General features: G+C 42.9%; 1 non-coding gene across 1 annotated transcript; it reads right to left on the bottom strand.

Annotated features, from left to right (window-relative positions):
* Positions 1-13,671: 13,671 nt before the first annotated feature.
* Positions 13,672-13,774, bottom strand: LOC123324423. The gene has a single exon (XR_006539797.1). It is a non-coding gene; the product is annotated as a U6 spliceosomal RNA (small nuclear RNA).
* Positions 13,775-16,731: the final 2,957 nt, after the last annotated feature.

The following is a 16,731-nucleotide window of genomic DNA, read 5'->3' on the forward strand; positions in this document are numbered from 1 at the left end:
AGATGCCTGTCACTGACAATTTGGAGGTTTTGTTTTAAAGAAAGAAATGTCAGAGTAAACGCAAGAAGCAGAAACCATGGGGGCGCCTGGCGGGCTCAGTCACTAGAGCACTCGACTCTTAATCTCGAGGTCTTGAGTTCGAGCCCCATGTCAGGGGGAAGGGTAGAGTTTACTTAAAAAATTTTTTTTAAAAAAAACACAAAGAGGTATTTCTGCCTCCACTGTCCTCTGTGCTCCATTAGAGGAAGGACATAATAGATCCTCAATTAATATTTGCTTAAAGAATGAATCAGTGAATGAGGGCTATTATGTTCTAAGCACTATGCTAGAAACTGGGGATCAAAAATGACAAAGGCCGGGCGCCTGGGTGGCTCAGTTGGTTAAGCGACTGCCTTCGGCTCAGGTCATGATCCTGGAGTCCCAGGATCGAGTCCCGCATCGGGCTCCCTGCTCGGCAGGGAGTCTGCTTCTCCCTCTGACCCTCCCCTGTCTCATGCTCTCTCTCTCTATCTCATTCTCTCTCTCAAATAAATAAATAAAATCTTTAAAAAAAAAAATGACAAAGGCCGGGGCGCCTGGGTGGCTCAGTTGGTTAAGCGACTGCCTTTGGCTCAGGTCATGGTCCTGGAGTCCCGGGATCGAGTCCCGCATCGGGCTCCCTGCTCGGCAGGGAGTCTGCTTCTCCCTCTGACCCCCCTCCTTCTCATGCTCTCTGTCTCTCATTCTCTCTCTCTCAAATAAATAAATAAATAATCTTTAAAAAAAATGACAAAGGCCTTGATGTCAAGAAATCTAAGTACACTGGAGAGGCAGGTATATAAACAAATAATTTCTCTGTAGTATGATAACCAATACAAGTAATTTCAAAATATAGGGGTAGCTCAGAATGGGCAGTAAATAGGGGGAAATGATTAGGGAAACTTCACATATGCTCATATTCTTCGGGTAGGCAATGACAAAGGAGGGTATTCTAGGCAGAGGAAATAGGGTATACAAAGGAAAGAAGTAGTTCAGTCCGACTAGAGCATAAAATCTATCAAGATATGTTTGCCCCTGCAGCCATGGGACACAGTGCAAAGATTAACAAAGTCTTGGGTGAGGTCAGATGTGGGAAGCGAGAGACAGTTTGATGGTCAAGTTCAAGAGGGTTGGTGGGAAGCAAACACTGTGCCCAGTGCAAATGGGCACAATGCAAACGTCTAGAGGACAGACTAGAAGGTGTTAACAGCAGTATGCAGAACAATGGAGCAAATTTCCTGTACCAGTGTTTGGTAGGATCTCAATGCTGAGAAGGTAGGAAAGTGGGAATGGTAGAAGTCATAGTTTGTTGTTTGTTTTTAAAGATTTATTTATTTATTTTAGAGAGCGAGTGGGGAGAGAAAGGCAGAGGGGAGAGAGAGAATCCCAAGCAGACTCCCTGCCTAGCACAGAGCCCGAGGTGGGGCTTGATCTCACCACCCTGACATCATGACCAGAGTCGAAATCAAGAGTCAGATGCTTCACTGACTGAGCCACCCAGGTGCCCCTAGAAGTCATAGTTTTGATGGAATAAGCTGGCACATGAAATTGTATGTGAATTCTGCAGTGGGTAGGTAGATGTCCCAGAATGACGTAAAAGAATGTAAATGCTCTTCAAATAGTCAATATTCTGTGGAGAGGAGAAAGTAGATGGGTAAATGTGGACTTGGATGAATTTAAACAGAGTCCCCCAAACCAGAAGAAAAAAAATATACTTGAATTATAAGTCAGGTATCTGGACTGTTAGGGTGGGCTGGGTCAGGATAAATTAGCATCCTGTCAGATGTACACAGAGTGACCTTCATGAATAAAACACACTCCTCTCCCTCTTGAAGAAGTCAACTATAACGGTAAGAAGAGTAGGAAGCACTGCCTCCTGCCACACCCTGGAAAATCTTTAGCTGACTCTGAAGAGGGAGAGAGTGGCTTCTACTCCTAGACTGCTGCATTGTTCAGCACCATACAGCAGTCCTTCGGCTAGAAGGGATGTGGTCCGTACACTCCTATACAGAGTGCTTGACAACCCATTTCTCAGTATTGGCCAGGATTCAATACTATATACAGTAGTTGAGAACTGCCCAGACCACAGCACCATGAATATGTGAATCATCGCTTTCCACTATCACAAGTCATGCAAAATGCTGGTCATTAAGCCATAACAGAAGGAAATACCTTTCTTGCAAGTGGAGAATTCAGTATGACTTGGGTTAGGGTGCAGAGATTAAGAACTGGATGTGGGAGCATGACCCTTAGCGGTGGGGTAACAGAAAAAGGGAAACAAAAGTCTCGGACTCCTGCAATAGTGAACTTGGGGAGAAAGGGACAGTCTGAGGGATCAGGTTCAAAGCGGTAGATGGAGAGCCAGAACCAGATTAGAATGGAAGCGGGAACCAGGATGAGTCCCTGAGACTATGGAATGCAGAGAAAGGAGTCTGTTATTCAGACCTGTGGGCTGGTCCAAGCACAACTTTGAGACCTATTTAGAATGCCACTGATTGAAGTCCTCACCCCCACTCCTCCAGCAACAAAAAAAGCTGGGAGTTTCTCACCACATATTTGAGGCTTGGACAGCAAGCTTTTATATATATATATAGAGAGAGAGAGCAAGATTTTATTTATTTATTTGAGAGAGAGCACAAGCAGGGAGAAGGGCAGAGGGACAAGCAGACTCCCCACTGAGGAGGAAGCCCCATGCGATGCAGGGCTCCATCCAGGATCCTGAGACCATGACCTGAGGCGAAGGCAGATGCTAAACCAACTGAGCCACCCAGACACCCTCAAAACATTTTTCAAAAACCACCCTAAGAGATCTCACTAGAAAGATATGGAGAATATCAGAAATCTTTTAATTTATTTTGGGAAAAAACAGGACAAAACAAATTGTATATTTCTATACAATGCAGTTCTAATTCCAGAGAGTAACTCATTGTCAACAAATCTTTGTATGGTCTTTATAAGGTTCCAAGTTAATAAATCCCTCTGGCATGATCATTATCATACAGACCTGGCCAAGATACGTTTGAGTCAAGATCTAAGGTTTCCAGAGTAGTCAAATCAAATAAACAGTCCCCTTGCAGATTCTTTCATAAAGGTTTTCTAAATTTATTTTAAAAGGGTTTTGTTTTGTTTTGCTTTGCTTTTGGAGAGGGCAGATCTGGGGATGCCCCTCTCCATCTACGGAACACCAAAAGAACTTGCAGACAAGATAATTGCTTGGTTCCTTTGACTGTGAGAGAACTAATCGTGAACGGTTCTGCTTTTGTGTGGACATACACCCAAGGAAGGAAAGCTATTGAGGACCAGGGGGAAGACAACTCAATGGATATATCAATGTCTCACTGAAGAAAAGAGAAGCAGGACTTCACTAGGATGGTGAGGTGCAGTGGTTCTGAGAGATGGGGTGAAGGTATTTGCCTTATTTCAGCATTGCTAGAGCACACACCAGCAACGGTATTTCATTTCTGAAATTCCACCCGTTCTGGAATTCCAGCAAAGGTTCCCTCTGGATCATTGCGCGCTCCCAGACCCCACAGTGCTGACTGGGGAGGCGTGCTGGACCCCAGATACCACCTTTTATTTGCCTCGTAGATTGTTTAGCAAACTATTCACAAAAGTAAAAAATTATAAAATTTTCTGAAAATTATTTTGAGCTCTGACTTAATGTATTCAAATATATACTTTTTTTTTTTTTTACCATATATAGTATTCTTAAAAATGAAAACTCAGGGAAAGCTTCAACTAGTTGATTCTTTGGCATTTTGAGAAGTCATGATTCAGGGGCCTCTGGGTGGCTCGGGTGGTTGAGTGTCTGCCTTTGGCTCAGGTCATGATCCCAGGGTCCTGGGGTGGAGCCCTGAATTGAGCTCTCTGCTCAGTGGGGAACATGCTTCTCCCTCTCCCTCTGCCCTCCACCCCCCTGCCCTCCCACCCCCGGCTTGTGGTCTCCCTCGCTCTCTCTCTCTCTCTCTCAAGTAGAGAAATAAAATCTTTAAAAAAGAAAAAAAGAAGTCATGATTCAGACAGAAGAGAAAGGCCCTTGCTCCACACCACTCACCCCAACACAGCCAAGGCTGATCCCTGGCTGAGGGTTCCTGTGGTCACTCTTTTAGGCTCTAACTGAAGACAAGATGTGCTGCCCCGTGGAAAAGGGGCAACGCCATACTTTGGCACATCTGCCCTTTTAGAATGTTCCCCAAACATTAACAGCTGCAGCTGGGCCTGCCAAGGGGATGCTTTAGAGACACAAAAAGCCTTTCATTACAGTCCTCAATGCTATTTGTGATGTTCGGATTCTTCTGTTGTTACTGTTACTCTTGAAGGTTGCTTTTTGTTTGGAATGCTGGTGAAAACTTGGGGATATCTTTTCCTTAGATCAAAGTTACTCTGTGCACATGGACAGTGGTATATAAGTACACTAAACATAGCTTTGGCACACGCCGTCTTCCAGATGGGTTGAGAATGCCTGAGCTATTCAATACAAACCCACATTTTTAATAAGTGACATACAGTGTCTTATATTTTAGTGTTTTATCCTTCTGACTTCAAATCTTCCTCCTACTTTAAATATGAAGATTTTCTTTAATCCTATTTCTTAATGAAAAAAAAAGAAACTATTAGGGAGATAAAAAGTTTAGGGTTTTTGAGAGTATGCTTCAGGGATATTGATTTATTCACTTTGTACCCTTTGGTGATACAAACGAAAAAGGATATCAAGCCAACTTAGAAGTTAGCAGGGTTTTTTTTTTCCCTCTTAGGCTTCTGTGCAATTAATTAGGACAACAGGGAAGCCTTTCATGAAAGTAGTATCTTCAGGCTTACTTTCATGTTCTTTTATCTTAACATAACATGTTGGTTTGTAATTTCTTTTTTCCCCCTTCAATCATGTAGGTTAGCAGCCAATCAAAAGGCAAAGAGAATTTCTAATATTAAGATTATAATGATTTTCACATGATAAATTACATTCCTAATTTTAAAATATAGCTTTAATTCGGGTGGGGGGGGAATGTCACTATATAAGCTCCCCTCCTCAAACCGCAGTTAGTATTATAATTAATTTCTCTGATTTTAATCTATCGATAAATATTATTGAGTCCCTGATGGAGTCTTAGCAGTATGTACATGTGATACTTCTTTTGAGCCTGATGGAAATCAGGGATCTGTCAACAAGGGCCTTGTTAACTAGTGGGAGAAATCAAGTGGACATGTGTGAAAGCATCCTTTATTAAGCTAGCATTCAGGACTGTAGCAGAGGCTGTGCTGTGCCCTTCTTCAGCCTTATGGCTCTCATTTCTCCCAAAGCGGGGAGCAATAGTGACCCACAGCCTCCAGCAAAGTCTTTCTCACAGAATTGCCCTCAGCCAAAGAACGCCATCACCCCAAGGTCATACTCCCTCCCTGAAAGCAGCCTTTGCGGTGCCTGGGTGGCTCGGTGTTAAGCGTCTGCCTTCAGCTCAGGTCATGATTCCAGGGTCCTGGGATCGAGCCCCACATCAGGCTCCCTGCTCCGCGGGAAGCCTGCTTCTCCCTCTCCAGCTTCCCCTGCTTGTGTTCCCTCTCTCGCTGTGTCTCTCTCTGTCAAATAAATAAAATCTTTTAAAAAAAGAAAGAAAGGAAGAAAGCAGCCTTCATCCAAAGACTGGTTGATTAGGGAGAGGGTACTAGAGGCCCCAGGCCCTTGCCTTGAGTCAGAATCACTCAGAAGGACCATCACTACTCCACAACACCCTGTAGGATCACCTGAACGTGTTGCCGTTACATCAGTCCTTTCTCTGGCCAACGTTATGTCCTTCACTCCCCCATAGGTATTAACCCCCAGGGAACTTGCCAGTACATTTCCCAATATCTTTCCTGCATGCAAATCTGTCTCAGTCTGATTTCTGGGGGAACCAGCCACAAGGAGCATCAAACGCTGATATAATGAAATCAGGAGGCTCGGGTTTTGGTCTTGCTCCCACCACCATGAGGAGTCACCTCTCTGAGCTTCCTTTGAAAGGAAGAGTTGCACTAGGTCTCCAAATTAACATATCTCTAAAAGACTGAGATAACTCTCACAGTAAGCACTCAATCTTGACTGTTCTAAAAATTATAATATCAATTGAAAATATAGAACCAAAAATCAATAGCTAAGAATCACTTTCCTAATTCACTTGCTAATTTGTTTGGCAATACAAAATAGATTCCCCCACAAGTATCCCCAAGTATCCAGCAGATGATACTCTTACAAATCATTTTTTTAAAGATTTATTTATTTATTTGAGAGAGAGAGCATGCGCAGGAGGAGGGGCAGAGGGAGAGAGAGGATCTCAAGCAGACCACACGCTGAGCACAGAGCCTGTTGCAGGGCTCCATCTCAAGACCCTGAGATCATGACCCAAGCCGAAACCAAGAGTCGGACGTTCAAGTGGCTAAGCCACCCAGGCGCCCCTCTTGTCAACCATTTCTATGCTGAGTTTCATTCCACAGTTTTCATCTCCTCTCTTCTTTCTGTCCAGGTTTGCAGGAGCAGAGATAAGTCCACTCAAATATCTCATCTCCTGGAACCAGATCAGTGATTGCAGAGAAGCTTGGTAGAATCCATCTACATTCATCACGTATTTCAGAAGCAAGCAATATTGTGTTAGTATTCTTAAGTGGTGAATTTAAGGAATTTTAAGGAAATGGGGACTCCTTTAAAACAATTTAATAAAGATAATATGGAAAGAATTATAGCCAATTTATTAAATTAAATATATCTACCTAATTAAGATATATGACTTACTACTTGAAGTCCCAAGTCCTTTGTGTCTTGTTTAATCCTCTCAGATTGCTGTTTTGATGTAGATATTATTCAAGTCATTGCAGTACATGTGCTTCCATTAACTGTCCTTCCTGGTGGGTGCCTTAGGAGAACTTAAACTCTCTTGGAAAGAGGCACAGCATCTGTTCCTGCCGCGAGCTCCAGGACATTCTTGACCTTAGGATAAAGGTTTTTTTTATGAATTCACTTTGGCTCTCTATTTCCCCCTTCCTCTCCTGGCCCTTCCCTCCCGTGTACACTTTGCTCTGCATCCTACGGTCATGATGGTCTTTGTGCCTGCATTTGACTTTTGTTCCTGTTATGGCTCCAACTCTCTTCCTGTCTGCTGGCTTCACAGCTTGCCCGATGGCTGCCCCACTCACTCTTCCCAGTGCCTGTCTCGGCATTCAGGCTGCATCCTCCTGGCGGTGGGGGGGGGGGGGGGGGGGATGGGGGGGTGTTCTGAGATGAGGTGCAGTGGGGAGGGGAGGTAAGATGTGGGATGGGGAGGGGTGTGGGGTGTGGGGAGATGTTATGAGATGAGGTGTGGTGGGGAGGTGAGGTAAGATGTGGGATGGGGAGGGATGGGGAGGTGTGAGGAGGTATGCTGAGGTGTGGGGAGGCGTCATGAGTTGAGGTGTGTTATGGTGAGATATGGGGAGGGATGCTGAGGTGTGGGAAGGTGTGGTGAGCTGTGTTTCTGTTTTTTTTCTAAACTGACTCCATGCACAGTCAGAGGAACGATAACCTCCATGGGAAAATTTATCACTGGCCAAAAAGGCCTAGCTTTCTGGCAATACTGTCTGACTACGGGTTGACCTGGGAAACCAAACACATTCTGTATGTAATTTGTCTCCCTAACATAGGAAAGTGGCCTGGATCACCTACCACCTGATGTGCGGACCGTCAGTAGAACTTTGCTCTTCTTCACTACTACCCAGGAGGTGTGTGCAGACTTTTCTTAAAAGCTTTTGGAGGGGATCTTTGGGAAAAGTTTTCTACCTCATGATCCCTTGAATAAAACTGCTACATGAAAAGAAAGTAAAGAACCACTTAAAAACTGACATCAAGCTCTACCTATCTCCCCAAGCTTATTTCCACCTCAGGTCTCCTCATTCACAATCACTACCTGCCTTACTCATTTTCTACCGCCCGACCCCCAATCCCACACACTCATACGATTTGTATGTCAAGAGGACAAAATTAGTTTTCAAGATGGTTTTTAATTTTTTAAAATTTTAAAAAGACTTAGTTTTTTTAGAGCAGTTTTAGGTTCACAGGAAAATGGGGGGTACAGAGATTTCCCTTATATCCCCTGTCCCCCCCCACACACATAGGCTCTCCCATTATCAACATCTCTCACCAGAGTGGTACATTTGTTACAACTGATGAACCTATATTAACACATTATCACCCAAAGTCCATAGTTTACCTGAGGGTTCACTCTCGGTGTTGTATGTTATATATTCTACGGGTTTGGACAAATGTAGCCAACATAATAGTATCATTCAGAGTCTTTTCGCTGGCCTAAAAATCCTCTGTGCTCTGCCTATTCATCCTTCCCCTCCCTCCTTCCCCCAGCCCCCAGCAACCACTGATCATTTTACTGTCTCCATAGTTTTGCCTTTTCCACAATGTCAAGTACTTGGAATCATACAGAACGTAACCTTCTCAGATTGGCTTCTTTCACTTAGTGATGTGCACTTAAGATCTCTCTATGTCTTTTCATGACTTCACAGCTCATTTCTTTTTAGTACTGAATAACAGTCCATTGTCTAGATGTAACACAGTTTATTTATTCACTCACCTACTGAAGGCCATCTTGGTTACTTCCAAGCTTGGGCAATTATAAACAAAGCCACTGTAAATAGCCATGTTCAGGTTTTTGCATGAACATAAATCTGCAACTCCTTTGAATAAGATACCAATAAGCCAGACTGCTGGATTGTATGGTAAGATTATGTTATTTTTGTAAGAAACTGCCAAACTATCTTCCAAAGTAATTGTACCTTTTTGTATTCCTGCCTGTGATAAATAAAAACCCCTGTTTCTCCGCATCTTTGCCCACACTTGATGTTAGTATTTTGGACTGTGGCCATTCTAATAGACGTGTAGTGGTGTCTCACTGTTTTATTTTGCATTATATTTAATTTTTAAATTATGTCTTCTTCCAGTTTCTCTATAGATATGTTTTATTTTGCAAAACAAAAATACTTTAAAAGAATCTCTAACATGAATGAATAAAAGGTGGTGTTTGATGGTTGAATGCCTGACTCAACACTGGAACAGTAGATATTTATTAACTGTTGAACCACGAAACATCCATCAAGTACTTTGGCATCTGGACCTTAGGCTTTGTCTTCATTCCAGGGCCTGTCATTGACCTAGGTAGCCTCCCTCTCAATATAGTTGACCTACTAGCACCTTAGCCTCACAGCTCAGATAAGGTTATCAAGCTAGTCAACTTTGTGCTCAAATCTAGCTCTGTTCCTGTTGGGTGTATGACCTTAGGCAATTATCTCCCCTAGAGCCTTTAAAGTCTTATGGCTCCATAAAAAATTAAAATAAAGAAAAAAGCCTTTTGGCTCCATTGCCTGGACCAATCCAGTCATAATTCCAGTCTGATCTTTGCCCCCGGTGACCAGTCGATTGGCGTATATGGTGCAAATTAGCACAACTGTAAATTTATGACCTTCAACCACAGACAGATCCTCCACAATGCAGTGCAGTCATCCTATGGGTCTTTAAATCACCACCTCCACCCTAAATTTCTAAATGATGCTTCCAAACCTTTACCACTCTCCTCATGACCCCTTTCCACAAACCATCATTAGATGGGAACTCCCTCAATCTTTTACCCTCCCTCCACCCAACTAGAGACTTATTTTCACTTACACTGATCATTTCCTCCTTCCATCTCACTTGAGAGGGTATTCCAATACCTGATCAAGGCTACCCTGGATGCCATCCGTTTTTATTTTCCTTGATGCTCTCGTCTTCTCACTTATGCATTCTGTATTATAACCTCAATCCTCTCTCTACTGCTCTCTTCCCTTAGTCTATGAACATGCTAAAGCTTTTTTATCTTTAAAGAGAAAAAAAGACCTCTATCTTCTACACCAACACTTTCTTTTTCATTCACAGACAACCTTCTTCAAAGATTACTCTATGAAGCCATCACTGCTTCTTTACTACTCTCTGCATTCACTACTTTATCCACTTGCATCTGGCTTCCATTCCCACTTGAATAGTGAAGCTACTTCAGCAGAAGGCAAAGGTGACATCCATATCACCCAATCCATTATGGAATTCTTAGACTTTGATACACATGCCATCTGTGTGTCGTTGACCATTGGCCACACCTCCTTCTTAAGTTCCTTCTTCTTTGGCACCTGTGACATCACACTCTGCTGGTTCCCCACCTACCTCTGATGACTTTTTCTCAGTCTTCCCTCTCTAACCATTATATGCTTATATTCTCTTGGGCTCTGCCCTCACCTTTTCTCTTCATTTCATTCTCACTTTTATTTGGTGATCCCATCTAATTCATAGCTCCAAATTCACCCATAATCCGATGACTTCCTAAAATATTTGCCTAGATATCCCAAACATCCCAGAGCTCTTCTGAGCCCCAGGACAACAGCTCCTTTTTGCACATTTCCACTTGGTGGCCACACAGATGTATCAAATTCAATATGTCCTAATTTAAAGTCTTCATCTTCCCCCCTTCTCCCCCCACCCCTACCTGCCCCTTCTGGGCTCTTGTCTTATTGGGCAATACCACAGAAGCCAGAAATCCGAGTATTGTTCTTAGCTCCTCATTCAAATCCTCTCTTTTCTTCTCTTCTCAATTACTAAAATCCTATTCCAGTTGTTTCCTAAATCTCTTGAATTTGTCTCTTTCTCTTCAGTCCCTCAACTACTGCTCCATCATCTCTAATCTGGACCCATGTACCTGACTCCTGCCTTATCCTTTCCAATTTATCCTTTGTGAAGCTTCTAGCAGCTCCCTTTCCTTGTTTTTTTTTTTTTAATTAGCATAGTTCCCTTTCCTTGTTAAGATAACTTTCTAAATAGCATATCAGTCCTCGGTGTAGAGTCTTTAAGTGAGAGGAATATGGCCAGAGGATAGTAAAGTTATATAAATTAATTTTAATAGCTATTTTAATCTATAATTTCTATGTTAAATTTGTAATTTTTAAAAAGATTTTATTTATTTATCTGACAGAGAGAGACACAGTGAGAGAGGGAACACAAGCAGGGGGAGTGGGAGAGGGAGAAGCAGGCTTCCGGTGGAGCAGGGAGCTCGATGCAGGGCTCGATCCCAGGACCCTGGGATCATGACCTGAGCTGAAGGCAGACACTTAACCAATGAGCCACCCAGGCGCCCCTAAATTTATAATTTTTTAAAATATTTTAACATTTTACTTACTTATTTTTTAAGATTTTATTTATTTATTGGACAGAGAGAGCACAAGCAGGGAGAGTGACAGAAGGAGAAGATGACTCTGGGATCATGACCTGAGCTGAAGACAGATGCTTAACCGACTGAGCCACCCAGGTACCCCTATTGAAGTATAGTTGATACAATGCTACATTACTTTCAGGTGTATTAAATTTATAATTGTAAAGTATCAGGACATTTATTAGAGGAATGTGCAGAACTTCCATTCTAGATCCTCTTTCTCAGAATCAGGCAAGATAACATGGCATTCAAGAACTTGGTTTTTATGGCTAAAATCAAAACCGCAAGAAAGAACATGTGTTGGCAAAGTTGTGGAGAAAAAGGAACCATTTTGCACTGTTAGTGGAAATGGAAACTGATGTAGCCACTGTGGAGAACAGTATGGAGTTTCCTCAAAAAGTTAAAAATAGAGCTACCCTATGATCCAGTAATTGCACGACTGGGTATTTACCCAAAAAATACAAAAACACTAATTCAAAAGGATATATGCACCCCTCTGTTTATTGCAGCATTATTTATAATAGCCAAATTATGGATGCAGCCCAAGTAACCATGGATAGATGAATGGATAAAGAAGATGGGATACACACACACACACATACACACAATGAAATATGTGTGTGTATATAAAAAAAAGAATGAAATCTTGTCCTTTGCAACAGCATGGTTGGAGCTAGAGAGTCCAATGCTAAGCGAAATAAGTCAGAGGCAGACAAATATTATATGATTTAACTCATATGTAGAGTTTAAGAAACAAAACAAACTAGGGGTGCCTGGGTGGCTCAGTCGGTTAAGTGTCTGCCTTCGGCTCAGGTCATGATCCCAGGGTCCTGGGATCGAGCCTCGCATCGGGCTCCCTGCTCCACGGGAAGCCTGCTTCTCCCTCTCCCGATTCTCCTGCTTGTGTTCCCTCTCTCTGTGTGTCTCTCTCTGTCTATCTTTAAAAAAAAAAAGAAAAGAAAAGAAAGGAAACAAAGCAAACTAACAAAGGACAAAAGAGAGAGAGAGGGAAACAAACCGAGTAACAGACTCTTAACTATAGAGAACATACTGATGGTTACCAGAGGGGAGGTGGGTCGGGGGACGAGTGAAATAAGAAATGGGGATTAAGCAGTGTGCTTGGGATGAGCACTGGGTGATGTATGGAATTTACTATATTGTACACCTGAAACTAATTATAACACTATATGTTAGCTATACTGGAATTAAAATTAAAAACTTAAAAAGAAGAACTTGGTTTTTAATAGTTTTCAGTTGCCAGTTTGGTAAAATACACACTATATATCTATGAAATTTAGTGCTCAAATCAAATAATAAAAATGTTTATTTCGTTTATACAAAATTTTAAAGTTCTCCCCATATTACGGGGGAAAAAAAGGAATCAGTTTGTCAGTACTTTTCTTAAGATAATATCCAGTTCCCTCTCACTTCTGGACCTGATGTGAGAGAGCTGGTTTTATACTTGGAATGCTAGGAAATAGAGTGCAGGGCAGAGCAGCAGATTTTATATTTATTTGTTTGATTCTTTCTCACTGTTCCTCCCCAATTCTTAGGTCTAGGGAGAGAAGGAAACTGGCAGCAGAAGTACCTATATACATATATATATATATATGTCTGTGACATTTTTTTTCTAGGTCCAGTAACAGTTTTATTCCTTAGGAACAAAGACATGCAGGAAAGAAACTGCAAAAAGAAACATGAGCACGAACAACAAAATGGCACGGAGGCGGGGGCGGGGGGGTGCCAGATGGATGGTATGTTCCACGGTGGAGGCTGTCAGGCCCTCGTTTCTCGGATTAATGTCTGCCCCATCCCCAAGTGCCCATTACATAGGTAGAGGGTGGAGGCAATCTTCCCTACCCTGTACAAAGGAGATAAATGTACCTGTCTATTCCCAAGGACCTCTCAGGGGCACCAAAACCTCCCCATCAAGAATGGAGGTAGTCGGGGTGCTTGGGTGGCTCAGTCGGTTAAGCATCTGCCTTGGGCTCAGGTCACGATCCCAGAGTCCTGGGATCGATCCCCGCATCGGGGAGCCTGCTTCTCCCTCTCTCTCTGCCACTCCCCCTGCTTGTGCTCTCTCTCTCTCTCTGTCAAATAAATAAATAAAATCTTAAAAAAAAAAGAATGGAGGTAGATAAGAGTGAGAGGGGCCTGGGGGTCACAGACATACACACACACACACACACACATACATATATTTTTTTTAAGATTTTATTTATTTTTATTTGAGAGAGAGAGAATGAGAGAGAGGGAGTACATGAGAGGGGGGAGGGTCAGAGGGAGAAGCAGACTCCCCGCTGAGCAGGGAGCCTGATGCGGGACTCGATCCTGGGACTCCAGGATCATGACCTGAGCCGAAGGCAGTCGCTTAACCAACTGAGCCACCCAGGCGCCCCCACACATACACATATTTAATATAGAACGTTTCATGAACTTGTCACCTTTGCTCAGGGGCCATGCTAATCTTCTCTGTATCGCTCCAATCTTAGTCTATGTGCTGCCAAAGCGAGCACTATATATATTTCTCCCTTTTTTGATTGAGATATAACTGACATACAACATTATAGTATTGGTTTCAGATGTACAACATAATGACTCAATATTTGTATATATTAGGAGATGATCACCACAATAAGTCTAGTCAATATCCATCACCACACGTAGTTACAAGTATTTTTTCTTGGATAGAGCTTTTAAGATCTACTCTCTTGGCAACTTTCACATATACAATACAGTACCATTAACTATAGTCACCATGCCTCTATTTTTAATCAGTATATTTTTAATACTTTTTGATATCTGATATGACGATTATCTCCTCTTTACTTTTTTAAAGGCCATATTATCTTTAATTTTAACCCTACCCTTTTTAATTAATTTATTTATTTAGAGAGAGTGCACGAGCAGGGAGAGGGGCAGAGGGAGAGGGAGAAAGAAAGAATCTCCAGCAGATTCTGTGCTGAGCTCAGAGCCTGAAACGGAGCTTGATCCCACAATCTCGAGATCACGACCTGAGCCAAAATCAAGAGTCAGACTCAACTGACTGAGCGACTCAGGTGCCCCAATCCTACTCCCGCTTTTCAAAATGTCTATTATTCTCACATGTTTATGCCAAATAAAATTAAATCTTAGGTTGCTAAAGAGAAAAAGGATCAAGGAAGAATGGATGTTTAGAATTTCTTTTTATTTCATTTTCCAAAAGTAAGATTGAAAGGCATCTTGAGATTTTTGAATGGCTGACTGTAGAGATTAGGACTGACTCTGGAAGCCACGATTTCCTGACTTTGAATTCCAGCCCTACTGCTCACAAGCTGGGTAGGCTTGGGTAAGTCCCTTAACCTCTCTGTGTCCTCAGCAGTAACACATTGGGATAATACTGTAATACCTACTACAGGCTTGTTGTGAAGATTGGACAAGTGACCACATAAATCTCTCGAACAGTGCCTGGCAGGTAGGAAGTCCTTAGTAAATGCTGACTCACAGCAATGCCTTGCCTAGCACCACGAGAACAGAAACTTCTGTTTTAGCCACTGCCCCATCACTGGTACCTAGAAAACAGCAATAAATGTTTGCAATTCAATTCACTGAAGTTCAACAAATATTCATGAATATTTATGACAGGCCTGACAGGTACCAGAGATCCAGTGATGAGTAAGAATTGGGCCCTGGCCTAGAGAAGTGAAGACAGACAGGAGGATAGTGTTCTCTCTCCATTATTTCTTAGCATATGCTATTCCTCTGCCTGGAACAGCCCCCCCCCCCCGCCTCCCTCCCCCGCCCCCACACATACTTCTTCCTCTGGGTAATTCCTACATTATTCACATCCTTAAAACTCTCAGCTCAGGTACTACATTTCCACAGAAAAGCTTTCCTGACGCCCCAGTATGGGTGGGGCACCTTCCGCAGCCCTGTGCAAACTTCTGTCCTCTTCTTAGCAGGTGGTAATTTGTCTGTGTCCTCCCACTGACCAGACCGAGCGATCCGAGGTCAGGACAGTGCATCACAGCTCTGGGGCCTTAGCGCCCAGCCCAGTCTCTGCTACGTAATCTGTGCATAATATGTGGTAAGGAAATGAAAGATGATGAAAAAACTTGGTAATCTTTACAGGACAAGAGGAGTTTGGGGGGTTTTTTTGAACAGCTGTGTCAGAGCTTTAAGAAGAAAGACATATACTATACTGCAAATTATTTTTAAGTGGCATAATAAGCCAAACTTCATAAAAATCTCCTTTTCAACCTTCTTAGGTATTAAATTGTTTTTTTTTTCTAATTTTAACTTCAAAAAATTTTTTATTTATTTATTTGACAGAGAGAGACATAGTGAGAGCAGGAACACAAGCAGGGGGAGTGGGAGAGGGAGAAGCAGGCTTCATACTTAGCAGGGAGGCCGATGTGGGGCTCGATCCCAGGACCCCAGGATCATGACCTGAGCCGAAGGCAGACGCTTAACCAACTGAGCCACCCAGGCGCCCCGGTGCTAAATTGTTTGGAAAGTTACATAAAAGGAAACATCTAAGTTAAGTGGTGAGAAGTGAAAATCAAATATCATGGCTATGTCAGTGAGGTAACCATGCAACCAGTAACACCAGTCCAAGGAGCTGACAGAGCACTGCAGGACGCGAGTCATTTCCATACAGCCGCAGTGATTTCCCTCCTTTATAACACTGTGCGGGAGAAAGATTCATTGCCCCCACCGCCCCCCCCGACGGGTGTCAGAAGTCTTTTATAGAATACCTTTTAAATGGTACATTAGAGTGGCTCTGGTCGTTATGGAAAAACAAAAGACATTGGTCGAAGTAAGCAAGCGGTTTGGCTAAGGTTGAGGGATTAAGTGCTAGGATAATCCCAACTGGGGTTTAGGGCTGCCTGAGACTCGGGTGGGCGTGCTTTGTCTGGACCATGTTACCATATCAACCTTATATTCCTCCAGCATGCAGGGCAGGGAGGCTGTGGTAGCAATGGGCAAAAATGGTTTTACAGACACAAAAGCTTTCCCATTGTCTTGCTGTGCTTCCTCGCCATCTCGTGATCTTTAGTGGGCTCCTCTGGGGGTGTCTCCCCCTGCAACCCCCTCTCACCCTCTAGCCTCATCTCTCAAGGGCCAGGATCCACTTGCTCTCTCCCCACCCAGTTGGGAAAACCTGTTAGATCTGGAGCCAGGGAAGCCATTACCACGAGAGTGAAAATGGCCCAGGGAGTTTCACATAGGACCCTGAGGAAGGCTGTTAGTGTTTTAATAGATGAAATCTTAATCCAAGAAAATGAATTCCTGACTTTCAAAGTCTCGGGCATCCACAAGCAAGCGGTGGGAGGGGTTTTTGGGTCTTGCCCACGGCAGCTGTCTACTCCACCTACTTAGATGGCTGATGTGTCTTAAATCTTAGTTTCTGTTAAAAAAAAAAAAAAAGTTCTCTTCCTTCTTCCTTAAAAATCTCCCTAGGGTTGTGGCCCCTAAAAAAAAATTACAATCA

The sequence above is a fragment of the Neomonachus schauinslandi genome, chromosome 3 (genome assembly GCF_002201575.2).
Source record: "Neomonachus schauinslandi chromosome 3, ASM220157v2, whole genome shotgun sequence".
Taxonomy (NCBI): domain Eukaryota; kingdom Metazoa; phylum Chordata; class Mammalia; order Carnivora; family Phocidae; genus Neomonachus; species Neomonachus schauinslandi.